This window comes from Mustela putorius, unplaced genomic scaffold (genome assembly GCF_011764305.1).
Source record: "Mustela putorius furo isolate JIRA1106 unplaced genomic scaffold, ASM1176430v1.1 tig00000695_pilon_pilon_pilon, whole genome shotgun sequence".
Lineage (NCBI taxonomy): Eukaryota > Metazoa > Chordata > Mammalia > Carnivora > Mustelidae > Mustela > Mustela putorius.
In genome coordinates, this window is record NW_025421447.1 from 3608206 (window position 1) to 3625590 (window position 17385).

Sequence of the window (17385 nt, forward strand, 5' to 3'; positions counted from 1 at the left end):
TCTGACCTAGTCAGGGGACACAGCGACTTAGTCACTCCATTGCCTTGCCTCTTCTCATTGCCTCAGCCAATGTTGGCAGTCTAATTATTTGCATTTTCTCCAAAGCGGAGGGTGTGTTGCCTGTGAGATACAGAAGAGGCTGACCCACCTGGCGGGTGTTCCAATCAGGTTAAGGTTGCACTCGCTGTCTGCAAAGCCTCAGGAACAGGTTTTTCTTCCTCACCCACCTGTTGCTAGGCCTCTGATGGCCAAAGAAGCCCATTCTCACACCCTCAGGGGATTTGTCGGGACCAGAAAAGGAACACGCCCAACCTTGCCAAGAGCCCTTTAGATAAGGTCCTAACGTGGTTCTCCCGGGAACCAGCACTTGGAATAATTGAGAGCTGATAAGTCTTATTTACAACAAAGTACCTGCAATCTTTAGTGCTCATAAATCCTGGTGGCCGGGACTTTCTACCAGAGCTCCCCTAAAGCCTAGTGCTAGGAACCTCTTAGAAGCTGCAGGATCAAAAATGGTTCACTGAACTCTTCTCTCTTGCTGTTTTATTATTCCTAGGTTTTTTCAATTAGTTGATTAAATAGTTGGCTTATTAGAAAATACCTGTGAAAAACAATTCAAGGCAACTGTTAGATTCCAACTGGTAAATACATTCATAGTTTGGGATTTTACAGGAAGTCTTTAAAAGGAAATGATACAGGTTGGGCCTTGAATTCTGGGGAGAACATTTATGGCCAGAGGAGAGAAAGCTGGATGGTAGTATGGTGGTGTGGTCTCATTGGCTTGCTAGTGCTGATTGCCCATCTCTTTTCCAAGTTCATGTTCAGTGACGTAGTAGCATGAAATTGTAATGGATAGGCGTATTTACAGCATGGAAGTTGGTAAATGCTAAAAGTCGGAATTCTTTCCTCCTGGAAAGCTGCTTGTTAATATTTACCAGCATACCGCTGGTGGTGAAGAATGTAGAACACAAATTGGCAAGCCATATTCTGGAGTTAGGACTAGGCTGGGGTCAGATTATATAGGATCTTACAGGGCAGACTAAGGATTTCTGACTTTATTCTATAGATATTAAAGAGCTGTTGATGGGTTTTTATTAGTTGAGATGCTTTTGGTTACAGATAATAGAAAAACTGAATTCAAAATGGCTTAAGCAATAAGGAAGATGTATTATGTCATATAATAAGAATTCCAAGGAGGACCCCTCAGGGTTGGCTAATTCAGTAGTTCACCCAAGACCCAGGCTGTTTTCATCTTTTTGCTCGGCCATCCTTAGTATGTCGTCTTGTCCCCTGACCAGGACAACAGTTCCAGATCCAACAACAGTCAACAGCAGCAGAGAGTCTTTTTTAATTTCTCTCTATCTCTTTGTAAGAGCAAAGAAGTCAAGCACATTTCCCTGAACCTCACATTGGTCAGAACTTTATCATATGCCTAAACCAAGCACTGACAAGGGGATTGAAACCTCATAATTGGCTCAGATCTCTCAGTGTTTCACCCATCTCCTTTCCATGCAGCCTCTACCTCTGTACTGGAGCCAATCTCTTCGGTAGCCTGTGGTCATGTACAGAAGGGTGGCCACTTGAATGTAATCAGGGTTCTATAAGCAAGGAGGAAAAAGGGGCACAGACATTGGTTAAGTAAAGAACAGGATGCTGCAGCTTTTGAAAAGAGAGAAAATATCAATGGAGTATTTTAGGAAGCATAATTTCGCAATAGTACACAAAGACACAGAGGTCCTACGAATATAGAGACTCAGTTATACTATTATGAGTCTGGCTGTGACTCTTTTTTTTTTAAAACTAGGCTGCACACACAGTGTGGAGTCCAATGTGGGGCTTGAAGATATAGACCTGAGGTGAGATCCAGTTGGATCTGGCCAACCAGTTAAGCCCTGAGGCATCCCTGGATGTGTCTCTGTTAAGAGTCTGATATATGCTACCAAATCAGTGGTTCTCAACTGTCAATTCATTCATTCATTCAATATTTAATGAATGTGTAGCATGGGTCAAGCACTGTGTTAGGTACTATAAACAAAATGATGAACTTGTGGAGCTTCACAATCTAATGGATAAAGCAAATATCAGTAAAATAATCCACAAGTAAATGTGAATTTATAACTTGGTTAAGTGTTGCAAAGGAACCCAGGATATTTGTTTTCTCTTTTTAAAATTGAGGTAAAATTCACACAGTGAAATGCACAGAGCTTCAGTATACGATTTGAGGTACATGTTTACACATGTTTACAGCTACCCCATTAAGACAGAGAAGATTTCCATCATCCTAGAAAGTTTCTTCATGCCCTCCTACTTCCCCCAACCCTCTGCCATAGGCAACCATGGGTTTTTTTGTTTTTGTTTTTGTTTTTAAGAATTTATTTATTTATTTAAGAGAGAGAAAGAGAGCATGAGAGGTGAGAAGTGTAGGGGCCTACTTAGCCAGAGTGACTTTATCTCGGTTAAACAGCCATTTTGTTGTTTTGTGCAGTAAAACTTAAACTGACCCTGTCCCCCACCCCTTCCCTGAGGAACTTACTTAAAAGCAAATCTGGGAAACCAGTAAAATATGGTCGACCAGTCCTTGCGAACAGAGCCCAAATACAAGGATGGGTCAGGTCAGGTGGAGGTAACAGAGCCCAGAATACAAGGACGAGTTAGGCCAGGTGGAGACAATCTCATTGGCCAGGCTCAACCACATGGCCTTTGCTCTATAAAAGCTAGTCTGTGAAGCTGGGGGTGGTCGATCTCTCCGTAAGAGACATCACTGGTCAGTTGGTTTGATTCTCCGTGCTGGCGCAAAATAAAGTTTTGCTTGACCTTCGCTTTGTATCAGTCTCGCTCCTTTGATCACAGACCCCATCAAGAAGGTCAGAGGGAGAAGCAGACTCCCCACAGAGTTGGGAGCCCGATGTGGGACTTGATCCCGGAATTCCAGGATCTACCTGGGCCAAACGCAGTGGCTTAATTAAGCAACCAAGCCACCATGGTTTAATTTCTATTTTCAAGATTAACCTTTGTCTCTTCTCAAACCTCATATAAATGGCTTCTTTTGCTCAATGAGTGATTTTGAGATTTATCCATGTTGTGTTTAAAGGGAGTTCATTTTTAAGATATGTGTCCCATTGTTTGATCAATTTATTTGTCTATTTTTCTGCTGGTAGACATTTAGGATATTTTCAGTTTGAGTCAATTATGAATAAAGCAGTTTTTGAATATTCATGCTTTTGTGTACATATGTTTTCATTTCCATTGGGTAAATACCCAGGAATCGAATTGTTGGGTAATAGGGTAGAAATGTGTTTAGCTTTATAAGAACTAGGTATGTTAGAACTAATAAAGGAATTCAATAAAGTTGTAAGATACAAAATCAATATACAAAAACCTGTTGCATTTCTATACACTAACTTATGACGTATCAAAAAAGAAAGTAAGAAAATCCCATTTACAATTGCATCAGAAAGAATAAAATACTAGGAATAAATTTAGTCAAGGAGGTGAAAGACTTGTACACTGAAAACTATAAGACATCAATGAAAGAAACTGAAGAAGATATAGAAAAATAGTCCATGCTCAGGGAGTGGAAGAATTAATATTGTTAAAATGTCTATTCAAAGCAATCCGTAGATTCAGTGCAATCCCTATCAAAACTCCGATGACACTTTTCAACAATCCTAAAATGTGTATGGAACTACGAAAGACCCTGAGGTGTTAAAGTAAACTTGAGAAAGAAGATCCTAGAGGCATCATGCTCCTTGACTTTAAACTATATTACAAAACTATTATAATAAAAAAGTAAGATATTGACATAAAACCAGACACATAGATCAATGCAACACAATAGTGAGCTCAGAAAGACACCCACATATTCTATGACTTGCAGTGGGGCCAAGGACAGTCTCTTCAATAAATGTTGGGAAAGCTGTACAGCCACATGCAAAAGGATGAAGCTAAACTACAATACACAAAATATCTTACACTACACACACAAATAAACTCAAAATGGGGTAAGGACTTGAATTTAAGACCTGAAACCCTAAAACTCCTACAAGAAAACATAGGTGACATCTGTCTTGATTTTTTTTGGCTCTGAGTCCAAAAGCAAAAATAAACAAGAGGGACTACATCAAACTAAAAACTTATGCAAAGAGCAAAGAAAATCAAAATCATCTATCCAATAATGGGTTAATGTCCAAAATACATGATGAACTTACACAATTTAATAGCAAAAAACCAATCTGATTAATAAATGGGCAGAGGTGGGAGCCTGGGTGGCTCAGTGGGTTAAAGCCTCTGCCTTCGGCTCAGGTCATGATCCCAGAGTTCTGGGATTGAGCCCCACATCAGGCTCTCCACTCAGCAGGGAGCCTGCTTCCTCCTCTCTCTCTGCCTGCCTTTCAGCCTACTTGTGATCTCTGTCAAATAAATAAATAAAATCTTAAAAAAAAAAAAATGGGCAGAGGATTCGAACATTTTTTCCAAAGAAGACATGCAGATGGCCCCCAGACACATGAATAAGTGCTCAACATCAGTAATCATGAGGCAAATGCAAATCGAAACCACAATGAACTATCCCCTCACACACGTTATGGTGGTCATCATCAAAAAGAAGAAATAACAAGTGTTGGTGAAGATGTGGAGAAAAGGGAACCCTTGTGCACTGTTCGTAGGAATTTGAATTGGTGGAGCCAATATGGAAAACAAGATGGAGTTTCCTTTAAGAATTATAAATAAAACTATCAGATGATCCAGCAATTCTATTTTGGGGTATTTAGCCAAAGAAAATGAAAACACTAATTCAAAAAGATATATGCACCCCATGTTCACTGCAGCATCATTTACTATAACCAAGACATGGAAACAGCCTAAGTGTCCATCAATAGCTGAATGGATAAAGAAATTGTGGTATACCGGCATACATATATATATATATATACTTACACAAACATGTTTTTATATATATAACATATATATAGGAACATTATTCAGCCATAAAAACATGGAATCTTGTCATTTGTGACAACATAGATGGACTTTGAGGGTATTATGCTAAGTGAAATAAGTCAGACAAAGAGAGATACTGTATGATTTCACTAATAGGTGAAATCTAAAAAAAAAAAAACAAAAACGACAACATACAAACCCAAACAAACAAAACAAAGCAACAGAACAAAAAGGCTGAGCTTGTAGATACAGAGAACAGATTGGTGGTTGCCAGAGGAGAGGAGTGCGGTGAGGGTGGGCAACCAGTGAAAGGGGTCAAAAGATACAACTTGCAGTTATAAAATAAGTAAGTCCCGGGGAAGTAATGCAAAGGTTGGCAACTGCAGTTAATAATACTACTGTATTGCATATTTGAAAGTTGTTAAGAGAGTAAGTCTTAAAAGTTCTTATCACAAGAAAAAATTGTAACTATGATAATGGATAGCCTTATTGTGGTGAGCATTTCACAACATACGCAAATACTGACTCATTATGCTGTACAGCAGAAGCTGATACAATGTGGTAAGATAATTATACCTAGAAAAGAAAAAGAACTGTGGGTATATTTATTTATTTACTTATTACTAAAGATTTACTTATTTGAGAGACGAGAGAGAGAGCGCATGAGCAGGGAGAGGAGCAAAAACAGGGAGAGGAACAGAATCTCAAGCAGATGCCCCACTGAGCAGAGCCAGATGTGGGGCTCCATCCCACAACCTTGAGATCACGACCTTCACCAAAATTCAGAGCTGGATGCTCAACTGATTGAGCCACCTAGGTGCCCTGAACTGTGTGTATTTTAAAAATATTTAGATTCCTGATTTTCAGTCTCCCAAATTCTCAGTCAGTCTGAGGTTCTTAGGCACGTACAATATGCTGTTTTAAAACTCCACCGGACCACTGGTTTTAATTATAGTGGTGGTAGTGGAAAGGAAGTTATTTTGGTTTGGTGTTCTTTCTGTCCCACCACAAGAGCATATAAATGCAAACAATTTCTTTTTTTTTCTTTTTTTTTCCTGGTTGGCTGCAAAATAGCTTTCTCTGAACATTTCCCCCACTCTATCCATTAGCTAGTATTGAAATAGTTGCTCCTTTTAGTTTTTCTGGTGCAATGCTCCTTTCAGTTTTTCTGTTTTTTCTGCTCTTGCTTAAAGTGGAAGTTCAGGGAACTCCTTGGAGCATCCCTTCGAATTGCTAAGATGAGTAAACAAAAACAGGCCTTAGACTGGAAGAGAACTTAGTACTAAATGACAGATGAAGGTATGTGGCTTGGTACACTTGTAGAATTTTCTCTGCTGCTTGCTTGCTTGCTTTTATTTTTACTATTCTTTGACCTGGCAGCAAAAAATAATCAGCTGTGTTCTGGCAGCTGACAACATCAGAGAGCTGCTTCTGAGCATGTGACAGCTCAAATGGCTGCAGATCACTACAGAAGAGGTCCCCAGTTTCTAGGCAGAGAAATTGACACATAGGAATAGGAAGGGAGTCACTTAATGGCTCAGGGGCTGGCTGAGCTGTGACCAGAATCCAGGTGGCTTGGCTCCCAGCCTGGCTGACCACACTGCTACCCACATAGCCTGGGCTGACCCAAAACAAGCGGCCCATTGAGCAATTGCACAAACAACAATGAGTGATGGATGGTCAGAGCAAGAAACAGGCACAAAGCAACTGCAACCCCATCACTTCCTGGCCCCTAAATTTCCAGGCAAGACTGTAAATTTGTGGTTACTTAATTGAGTTTGGCCCTGCTTTCAAATATGGAAACTTTTTGTGGTCACTGCCAAAAGTAAAAGTCTGCCTTGTAGTAATGAGGCTGGAGAGTGTCTTTGAACTCTGTACCTGGTTCTAATAAGGTGGTGGTAGTGGATTTAAGACTGGAAAGACATAGTCAACAGATCAGCATTACCTCGTCCTGGGAGGGCTTTGGTGAATCAAGAAAATATAGATTTTTGAGGCTCCTCATCTGTGGACCTGTCCTCCTACCTCAGATTTAGCTAGCAAGGGATGGTTGTGATCAATGGAGTTCACTTAGAACCAACTTAGATGACCAAGTCTTATTCTACCCTCTTCCTCAAATTTGCCATGGAACAGTAGCCCAAATTTGCAGTCCCCCCCATAGCTGAAGCCCAGGCCAAATGGCTCTGCTTGCCAGCTTGTGCTGTTGGTCCTGGGTGTGCCTCCTGCAAGACACTCTGACCTTCTCGGCCTTGGCACAGCCCTAAATCAACTCTAAACCTTGGGTGTCCCCAGGAGATATAGCTACCCGTCTAGGCAGTTTCCTGTTTCAGACGTCCATTTTCTAGTCCTGAGCAGGGTAATTCCAAAATGTCTATGCTCCACCCTTGCCATTTAGAGACTAAGGACCTCAGGAAGTATTAAGGGGAAAAGTTGACTGTGGTACAGTATTCGTTCTTAAGGAGGCCTAATGGGCACAATTTAGACAATAAACATTTTGAATATGCAGATCAGGTGCCACGATGCTAGGAATCTAAATTAAAATTCAGGATTTCTTTAGTCAGGTTATAGCAGGGGCTGGCCCCATTTTGTGTTTGTCACAAAGAGGTATTGATTAAATAGCTCTTCTTAGTTCACAGTATCCTAATATTTATTTGTTTATTCAATAAATATGGAAGGTCTGCTATATGCTGAAGTTTATGCCCTAGCCCATTGTTCCTCACAGAGCACACATGTGAGCTGTTATATAATATAGTTTCATGTATTTTACTCAAGTGTAAGATCCTTTTTTTTTTTTTTAAGATTTTTAAAATTTATTTGACACACACAGAGAGAGCACAAGTAGGAAGAGAGCCAGGCAGAGAGAGAGAGGGGAAGCAGGCTCCCAGGACCCTGAGATCATGACCTGAGCCGAAGGCAGAGGCTTTAACCCACTGAGCCACCCCGACACCCCTAAAGTGTGAGATCCTTGATGCCTGGAATTATGTCTTATTCATTTCTGTGTCCCCAATATCAATGAGCACAGTACCTTGCACATAGTAGGGACTCAAGAAATATTTGAATTGAATTATGTTGTGATGCTGTTAAAACGCACTAATAAAACAGCGATACTTAACTTTTTTCTATTGGGCTGAGGCATACATGTCATCATTGTGCAAGTAAGTAAGTACTGAGTGTTAAAAGAGAAGGGTATGTTCATTCCACATGTGACGGAAGACGACTGCAAAACTGGGTGGAGACTTGCTCTGGAAGAAGCACTGTTAATTTTCCTCTGGTCAGTCCAGAATGACCGCGAAGAGTAACTAGAATTTCAGTCTTCTACTTCGAAAGTATTTTCACCCTTCTCACTTTTCCAGAATTACCCGCCTCTTTCTGCTTCTTCCCAAAGGGTTGTACCCAACTGACTCTGCCCCAAAGTCTCAAGAGGCTCTGGACCCCTCCAGCACCGCTCCAAGAACTCTCCAGATCAGAGGCCTCAAAAACACTGGCCAGGAAAACACGGGGTCACGCGCGGGGCAGGCGCCAAACTGGCCAGAGCCAGGGGAGAGGCGCTAAAGGCGGGGCTGCTATGGGGCGGGGCGGGGCGGGGCGGGGCCGGGCAGGAGGAGGCCTGGGGGCGGCTTGGGTGTCACCACCAACCCGCTCCGGCCGGAAACTGGCGCTAGTTTCCGGCCGGACGGCCGAAAGCCACCGATCCTGAACCAGCCGCCGGAGTCGGAGTGGCGACGGGGTGTGGAGCAGGCAAAAAACCACTGGGGGAGGCCAGTCCTGATCAGTGCCGTCTGGCTCCAGCTCCTGATCCTGTGCGGAGCAACAGCCGCGGTCGCAGTCTCCGCCACCGCCTCCGCCTCCATCGTCGTCGGGGGAGGGGCCAGCCGGACCCCGGGGTCACAGCCGAGGAATGAGGAGAGGCGGCCGGGCCCCGCGCTCCGCCCCGGCCTAGGGCCTTGCCCCGGGAGTCGCGAGGGTAACGGAGCCCCCTGCCCTGTCACCCTCCCCCCCGTCTGCTCCCGCCCCTCCCGTCTCTTGAGACTCCCAAACTCCGACCCTCTGATCTCCACTGTCCCCCTTCTCCTTTCTGATTATATTTCACCCGGAGCCACCGCCTCCCGGCACCCCCTCCTCGCCCCGACTGTGCCTTGCTTCGTCCCAACCTTTTCCCCGTTACTTCTCCCTTTCACCTGCGTCCCGTGTTCCTCGCTTCCACCCCGGTTCCTGGCTTCTCTTCCTAAGCTGTGCTGGGCAGTTTGGACGGTCGCCCCCTTGTCAGCGAGACTTTCGGGGAGGGATGGTGGAGTTTTAAGGTGGTTAAGAGTGCGGAGCCTGTCCTATCCCTGTAGTAAGATAAAGTTCATTGTAAAGTCTGAGTATAAAAGTGCAACGAAAAGAAAACAAGCTTGTTCTCCCCTGTAGATAGCCAAACTGAGGTGCGTCCAGGAATGGAGGAAGGGAGCGAAAAAGAATGTGTGTGTGTGAGAGAGAGAGAGAGAGAGAAGAGAGAGAGAGAAAAAGAGAGATCGACTGATTCTAGGGTAGGCTTATGAACTTTAGAAAAAAAGAAAAGTTGCCATGAGCCGATGGAAACTTTAGAAGCTGATGATGAGTAAGCCGGGGGCTGCGTGATCTCACTCCTCTTCTCATAATTACTAGGTTAACGGTGTGGCTCCGGTCGGGATGTAATGGGATTTGTTTACTGGGCCGGCGTATTTTTAGCTTGTCGGCTCACAAGGACCAGAGCTCCGAGTCTCTGAGTCTCCCTGAGTCTCTGACTCTTTCTCCGTCTCCCCGCCCGCCCGCTCCCTCTGTCTCTCTAGGTAGTCTGTCTAAACTGGGTGGTTCCTCTGGGCACAAAACGGATAGGAAATTAAGTTGAAAGAAGTAGACTGGTGAAATTATATGTAAGAGAGTCTCCGCCACACTCTTCAGGGGGTTTCCTTTCGTAAATGCAAAAGCAAGAATTAGCAGAATTTGTTATTTTACTCATATTTTTATATAAGAATTTATTATTTTCCTCATTTTTATAACTATGTAAAATGCCTTTTAGAACAACCAGAAGCTGGTAACTTTTCAGTCTTTGACTTGTCCTCTATATGTTTAGGAAGTCCTTGAGGAGGTTGGATCCTTTTGTCTTTCAGAATCTGTTTCCAAGGTGGAAAAGGGCAAGAAGAGGTAGTCGTGAGGCTAGTCCAAAAAGATAGCAAATCCTAAGTTTTTAAAAAAAATCTAGAAAATTTCTTTCCTAGTGAACGAGACTGCATTTCTTGTGGGGTGGAGAAGACAGCAGGAACAAACTGGGTGACTAGGGAGAATCAAACTTATAATTAAACATTTGCTGTGCATAATTTACAAATGAATACATTATAGGCAAACAATTATACTCTTTGTCCTCATTGTTTTTCTGAACAGTTCTTTTAAAGTTTAGGAACCAACCTGCTGTGCTAGTCTATTGCTATTTTGAAGGCTGATCAGAACTGTAAAATAAATGAAATTGATGTTGCTTATCTGGAGTGTGAATGCCAGTCTTGTTCTAATTTCCACTCTTTACCCCGCAAGCCTCAGAGCACCTCCCTGAATAAGTGGCCAGTTACTATGTACTTAGTGATCGCAAATGAATACAAATATTAGCTCATGCTAGGAATAATTGAGAAGGTAAATATGCTGAAAAGATCTTCCAAAACTGGAATAGATTATCTTTCAATTTTTTTTCCATTTCGGATTATCAGCACCTTTCTGCCGATAATTATCCATTAACATGAATAATTTAGAATTGAACAGATATCCACTTTGGGCATTAAGCATTCAAGCAGGAAGGAAAGATGGAAGGAAGATAATTCCCAAACTATTACTAATTTTTTGTTGTTGCCTGACTTATCCCTTTCATTTAATGCCAGAGACTCCCTTGTGAAAAAAAAAAAATGTAAACCTTTGCCAGGGAAAGGGCTGTCTTCTGACTTGTATGAGGCAGGCTGAACAGTAATGAATGGTAATTTTAGTTGGACTTGGTGGAGTTAGGTCACCAACAACTTGGAAATACTTCCTTAATCTCTTACTTTTGGGGACCCCTGTTGAAAAAAGATTGAATTTGGAGAGTAAGATCAAATTTTTAAAAATCACAATCACCTTCCCTGAGTCTGTTGACTATTAATAATTGTTTTAATTTCTGAGTCAGTGGATGCTGATTTTTTTTTTTTAAGATTATTTATTTATTTGACAGACAAAGATCACAAGTAGGCAGAGAGGGCAGGCAGAGAGAGAGAGAGAGAGGAGGATTTGTTTACTGGGCCGGCGTAACAATGTGCCTTCCCCTTTATATATACCACCTTCCACAGTTGGTAGCAGGCTCCCCGCTGAGCAGAGAGCCTGATGTGGGGCTCAATCCCAAGACCCTGGGATCATGACCTGAGCCAAAGGCAGAGGCTTTAACCCACTGAGCCACTCAGGTGCCCCGGTTGATGCTGATATTAGTGATGTCTGGGAAGTTCTAGTTATATCAATGAGATAAATTAGGGAAGATTTTGGAATCAGCAAAATTTGAAATGGAATTGGAGGCTGTGGATTAGAGTCATAAAGAGGCATGGCCTATGAAGTTAGATAGAACTTGGTTCAAATCTTGATTATGGCATTTACTATGTGACCTTGGACAATTTACTTCTCCATCCTTATTTATAAAATATGTATGAGCATTCAAGCAAATTAAATAGTTATTCTTTGTTAGGAGTATAAGAAAAGAACAGTGTCCCCAGGCAGAAAGTGTATTTATGTCTATTTATATCAACTTCCTCTTACATTTATTATTTGGTGGCTGGTGGGGTGGGAATTGAAGCAGTTGAATAAGTAGGAATAAGCCTAGGGCAGCCTAATAGTCTGCCACTATTCCCATTTCTCAGAAATCGTTGTTTGGGGTTTCGAGATTCAATATATATAACCATATGATGGAGTAACAGTATTAAAAATAAAATTTTGGATTGTTATGGGGGCACTGTGGGCCAGTTGTAAAGTTTTCGAGCTTCTCAAGCATGCTCAAGCATGCCAAGGATCCTGGCAGATCCTTGTGAGGCTCCCTCTTTTACCCAAACATTCATCCCATCAAGGAAGAATTTTGAGAAAGTGCTTCGAATTGTGGCTTCAGCAGCGTCTTCCTATGGAAACTTAGGAACTGTGAAATCTCAACAGCCCCTGATAAAATCTGTGTAACTGGAATATAGATGCAGGACAGTTGTGTGAATGCCTGAACTCAGTTGATTTTTTAATATGAGAGAAGAAAGTTTTTTTTTTTTAAGATTTATTTATTTGAGAGAGAGAGAGAGAGAGCGCACCCGCAAGCACGAGCACAAGTGGGAATGGCAGTGGGGGAGGGAGAGAGAATCTCAAGCTGACTCCATACTGAGTGCCGAGTCTGACACAAGTGCAGAGTCTCACACAGGTCACACATGACCCTGAGATCATGACCTGAGCTGAAACCAAGAGTCAAATGGTCAACTGACTGAGCTACCCAGGTGCCTCTGGGCTTTGTTTTGTTTTTAAGTAAGGAATCTTTGCTGAATAATGATTGAGCATTCTTGTGGATTAAGCTGTCTCCAAGCTCCAGTGACAGGCTTTGGTAAGATAGAAAGGATATAAAGACAAGTGTCCTTGCCTTTGGGACAGGGGTGGGGTTGTGGAAGGTGGTATATATAAAGGGGAAGGCACATTGTTACAAGCTTTAACATTTAGGACACAACATATAAACAGAACCAAGTTTAATGTGCTGCAAATGGAATATGTAAAGGCTAGAAAACTAGAAGTAAGAGAATCTGTGAAATTAATTAGGGAAGATTTCTGAATCATCAAAATTTGAAATGGACTTGGAGGCTGTGGATTAGAGTCATAAGGAGGCATGGCCAATGGAGGTAGAACTTGGTTCAAGTCTGGACTGTGTGATCTTGGACAATTTACTTGTCCATCCTTATCTATGAAATATGAGTGAGCGTTCAAGTAAATGAAATAGCTATTCTGTGTTAAGAGTAAAAGAAACTGAAAGATCTTCCAGGCAAAAAGTATAGAATGTACAGTGTGCAGTGGTGGTATGAATGACTAAGTTGTGTTTGTTGGGGTAATAAATGAGAGGGACTGGAGAGAATGTGGGTGGTAAAATCATGGGTAGAGCAGGCAAGAGGGTGGAGGGGACTCAGAGGCCAGACTCTGTTGGGTGTTCATGGTAGGGTCAATAGAGTCATTGTAGGTCCTTGAACAAAGGATGAATTTAAAAAATGTTGGGCCTTCTGGTCCAGGAACTCAGGGGCAAAGAGTCAGGCAGGCACCGGTACATTGTAACTCTTCGGTTTCTCTTCTGGACCATCTTGGCCTAAAGGGATCATCCAGGAGACAGAGGATTCTTGTAAAGTTTTTGTCTTCACACTTTACTCACTATGCTGAGCTCTGTTTGTGCTTGTCTCACATTGTACTGTGGGCCTGTAGGCTGTGGCTGCCTTATCTTCAAGAGCTTATGGTAAGGACAGTATCATGTTTTAAGGGCATTAACTTCCAGTTATCTCTGTTGTAGGGTACAGTAATGTTAAGTAATTCAGAATTTAATATGAAAATTTCTTGGTTTGAAAATGCATAATTTTCTTAAGCCAGATTTATTTTAATGTTTTGAGGATCATATTGATGTTGAAATGAATCTGTGTTTCTAAGCCTATATTATTACCTGATGGTGAGGAGTGTATATACTGATGGTGAAGAACAGTCAAACTTGGTTTAAAGATTATGCCTCAGAAATCCTGTAAATTGGGTAATTCATTTATGGATAATTAAGACTGGATTATATGAGTATGTTAATGAAGACCAGTTTCTTTTCAAAATCTGTGCAGGTCCATTGTGACCACTTAGGTTGTCTGCCTTATGCCTAAGTGATTTATAAATGATGTCTGTGTTATAGTCAGAGTGAGTGTTTACTCACAGTATCTGGAGGAATCCTATTTTGTTATGTTGCATCGATGAAGATGAAGGTGGCTTTTTCAGAGCACTTGGGCTTTGTAGAGGCTCTTCCAGATAGTGACTCTGCTGAAAAAACTGTCAGGTTTTTCCTCCTGAAATTAAGTTGTTTGAAAATATGGCTAATTTAAAAAAAAAAAAAAAAGGAATGAGGAGCAGTGTTCACATTTAATAAACAGGATCACATGCTTGTTCTTCCAACCTTGTTCTTTCAGTTGACTTGCTTTCCTTCATCCCTGCCTACCCTCTACCTTCTCACAGTCATTACCAAACTATGTGCTTATGATGTCATGAGCACAGGATTATTATTTACCTCTTGAGTCAGGAGATTGTAGTATTTTTGAGGGGAGATCAGAGGTGGAAGTCAGGAATCTTAATTTATATAGTTTAGTTCAGGATTATTTTCAACTGTGTTTTTTAGGTTTCTGTCTCATCTTTTTATTTCTCTAAGAAATAGTTTTGGATAGAAAAAATTACTGAGCTATTATTTTTGGTGACCTGCGTTGAGTTCAATTTTATGTTAGGTAATGTGGAGGATTAGGAAAAATGATTTTGTGCCTCTGAGGCGTTTACAGTCTAGTTGGGAATAAGGAGTATAGGAAGGAGTGAATACCTATTGAACCTCTAATATTCCAGACAAAGAAAAAAAAGAAGAAGAAAATGAGAAATTATATTATCGATTGCACAGTATAGATCTCATATTGTATGTCTTTGGGGACAAGAGCACTCAGGTAGTTATGAGTGCTATCACAGAGGAATTGTAACTTACTTCAGATCTTAAAAAAATAAAATTGTATCAAGTACAAGGGGTGAAGATGAAGCAGATAACAACAACAACAACAAAGTCATTTCGTTTTGGAGCTGAGAAGGATCAAGCAAAAGCCTGGACTAGGCTTGGGTGTTCCTGGGGCAGTGATGAGACTGACCTGAGCAGGTTGGTTTAGTTGGTTTGGAGCTGTGTTTTAGAGGGGTCTTAAAAGGCAGGCTTATAAATTGAGATTTTTAAATCATAGAAAATAGTGAACCACTGTGAATTTTTGAGGATAGTAATAGCAATATGATGATAGTAGAAACAGGTGGGCCGGGAGGGAAGGGAGATTGGCTCCTTGGGTGTATGAGGTGATGAAACCTGAGCTAGAGTTGGGGTGTGGGTTGAGATAAGTAGAGAAAGAGGGAAAAAGAGATTGTTAAGTAAAAATTAAAGTCAGTGACGACTAGATGTAGCCGATGAAGGAGAGTGATCCATCAAGTATGACTTTAACATTTTAAGCTCGGGTTTCTGAGACATTAAGATCAGGAAATTAGGAAGAATTCCTCATTTTTTAGGAGAATTTGATGAGTTCAGTTTGAAAGGTATTGGATGTGAAGTAGGAATGAAACACCCAAGAGAAAGCTGACCCATTTGTTAGATGAACCTGAAGCTGGTGGAGAGTAGAGGCAGGGGTTAGTATTTTTGGAAGCGCGGTTTTGTGGCTCCTCAGCATGGATGTGGGAGCTGTAGCCAAGGGAATGAATAAGCTCTCTGATGACTAGAGTTTAGGGAAAGAGCAAAAGACTGGGGATAGTGGTAGAGTGATAGACACTATTCTACACTCTTCGGGCCATCTTAATTGACTTCTTCTTTGTCCTTTCTCATTTTCTGTTCCTTTCCTCCCAATGCCAGCAAACCTCCCTTGAATGTCTCTTTCTGTCATAGGCTCTGAGGAAACAGATGAGTCAGACAAGGTCTCTACCTACAGGGAGTTATGGGCCCAGGGGGAGGAGACAGATGCATAAATATATAGATGTCATGAAGTGTGGCTGTTGTTGAGATAGAAGTATGTAGGGGGGATGGTAGGGACCTAAAGGTCAGTTCTGCCTTGGGCGTGCAGAGGTTGGAAAGTGCCTCCGAGAAGAGATGACATTTGAGATGAGTCTTGAAAGATGAGTTAAGGGTGTAGCCTACAGAAGACAGGGAGAAGTACACTCCAGGCTGAGAAAACAACATGAGTAAAAGCTTAAAGGAACGAAACAGCCAGACTTCTTCAGGTAACTTTTAAGTAATGATTGTGGCTGGAGGACAGGGTTGGAGGGCAGGGATAAGGCTGGAGAAGTAGTTAAGGCTGATCATGGACAGCTTTAGCTTGTGCTCCAGTATGATGAGCATTTCAGGGTTTTTAAGCATTGAGTGGAGAATTAAGTTTCACGTTGTAGAAAGATTATTTTGTCAGTGGTGTAGGGCATACATTGGAGAGGAACAGAGCAAAAGGCTTTTTAAGTACCTTTATTATGCTTAACAGTAACAGTTCTTATTGAGTGCTGGTATTTGTAGACTCATGGAATCAGAGAACTATAGGGACTGTTTTAGTCTCCCATTCATTTTCAGAGGACATACCTGAGATTTACTCAGGGTCATAGAAGTAGTTTTGTGATAGCTTCGTCTGGAATTCCATTTCCAGTGGCTATAATGTGGTTGGAGATTAATAAATATCATTTCACCTCGCTGATCCTCTGTGTCCCATTCCAGTGTTTGTTACATCCTGCTACTCCTCATTGTGCTAGAAGACATTCCATTCCATTGTTGTTTTTACCAGTCCGAAGTGAATGGTGGCATTTTCCCAGGTCTGAATGAGGAAGATCTGCCCTGAGAGTACCTCAGGGAATAGGGCTTTTGAGCTGAGGCAGTTGGGTGCCCTGGAGGGGAGTGAATAGGATGATAGGGTTATTCATCTTTAATGATGCAGATATAGAAGAATGTCAAGTTATTTATTTTACTGAATGTGCAGATGTAATTATCTCTCTTGCTAAGTTCCCTTCAAGTTCTTTAAAACTTAATTTTAAATTGTGCCAGTGAAACTTTGTAGAAGAAATAAATTGGTTATTCACAAAAAGGATATTTATCTTAAAAAACAAGATTTGTTTATTACACTTGTATTCTAAGTCTTCCTTTCCTGTGTTTTTAATTTTATTGGAGATATATATATATCTCCAATTTTATATATACATTTTATATACAATTATATATATAAATTATATATACATTATATATATATAATACGTATATATATGTATGTATATATATATATATATATTTTTTTTTTTTTTTTTTTTTAAAGCAAGCACTTGGCCCAACCTGGGGCCTGAACTCATGACACCCAGATCAAGAGTTGCATGTTCTACCGACTGAGCCAGCCAGGTGCCCCTTCATTGGGTTTTCATGAAGGGAAATTGTTTGGATTTGAAGTGCTAACTTTAAACTTGGGTTTTACGCTTTAGTCATTTTGCTGGAGAAGAACAGGACAGGATAGAAGGATATCTTAGAGATTCTTAGACTCCCCTGAGGAAAGTTGGGACACAAGGGGGTGTGGAAGGATGGGTACCTTTCTTTTTTTTTTTTTAAGTTTTTAAAAATTTATTTGACAGAGAGAGAGATCACAAGTGGGCGGAGAGGCAGGCAGAGAGAGAAGGGGAAGCAGGGTGCCCGCTGAGCAGAGAGCC

At 41.4% G+C, this 17385-nt stretch overlaps 1 protein-coding gene across 1 annotated transcript in view; it reads left to right on the top strand.

Moving 5' to 3' along the window:
- The first annotated feature begins 8546 nt into the window (after positions 1 to 8546).
- The window catches only part of OTUD7B (OTU deubiquitinase 7B), a 57657-nt gene continuing 48818 nt past the window's right edge, over positions 8547 to 17385 (top strand). Inside the window, exon 1 of the mRNA XM_045083139.1 lies at positions 8547 to 8899. The gene's annotated coding sequence lies outside the window, so the exon portion shown is untranslated. The remainder of the gene's footprint in view (positions 8900 to 17385) is intronic.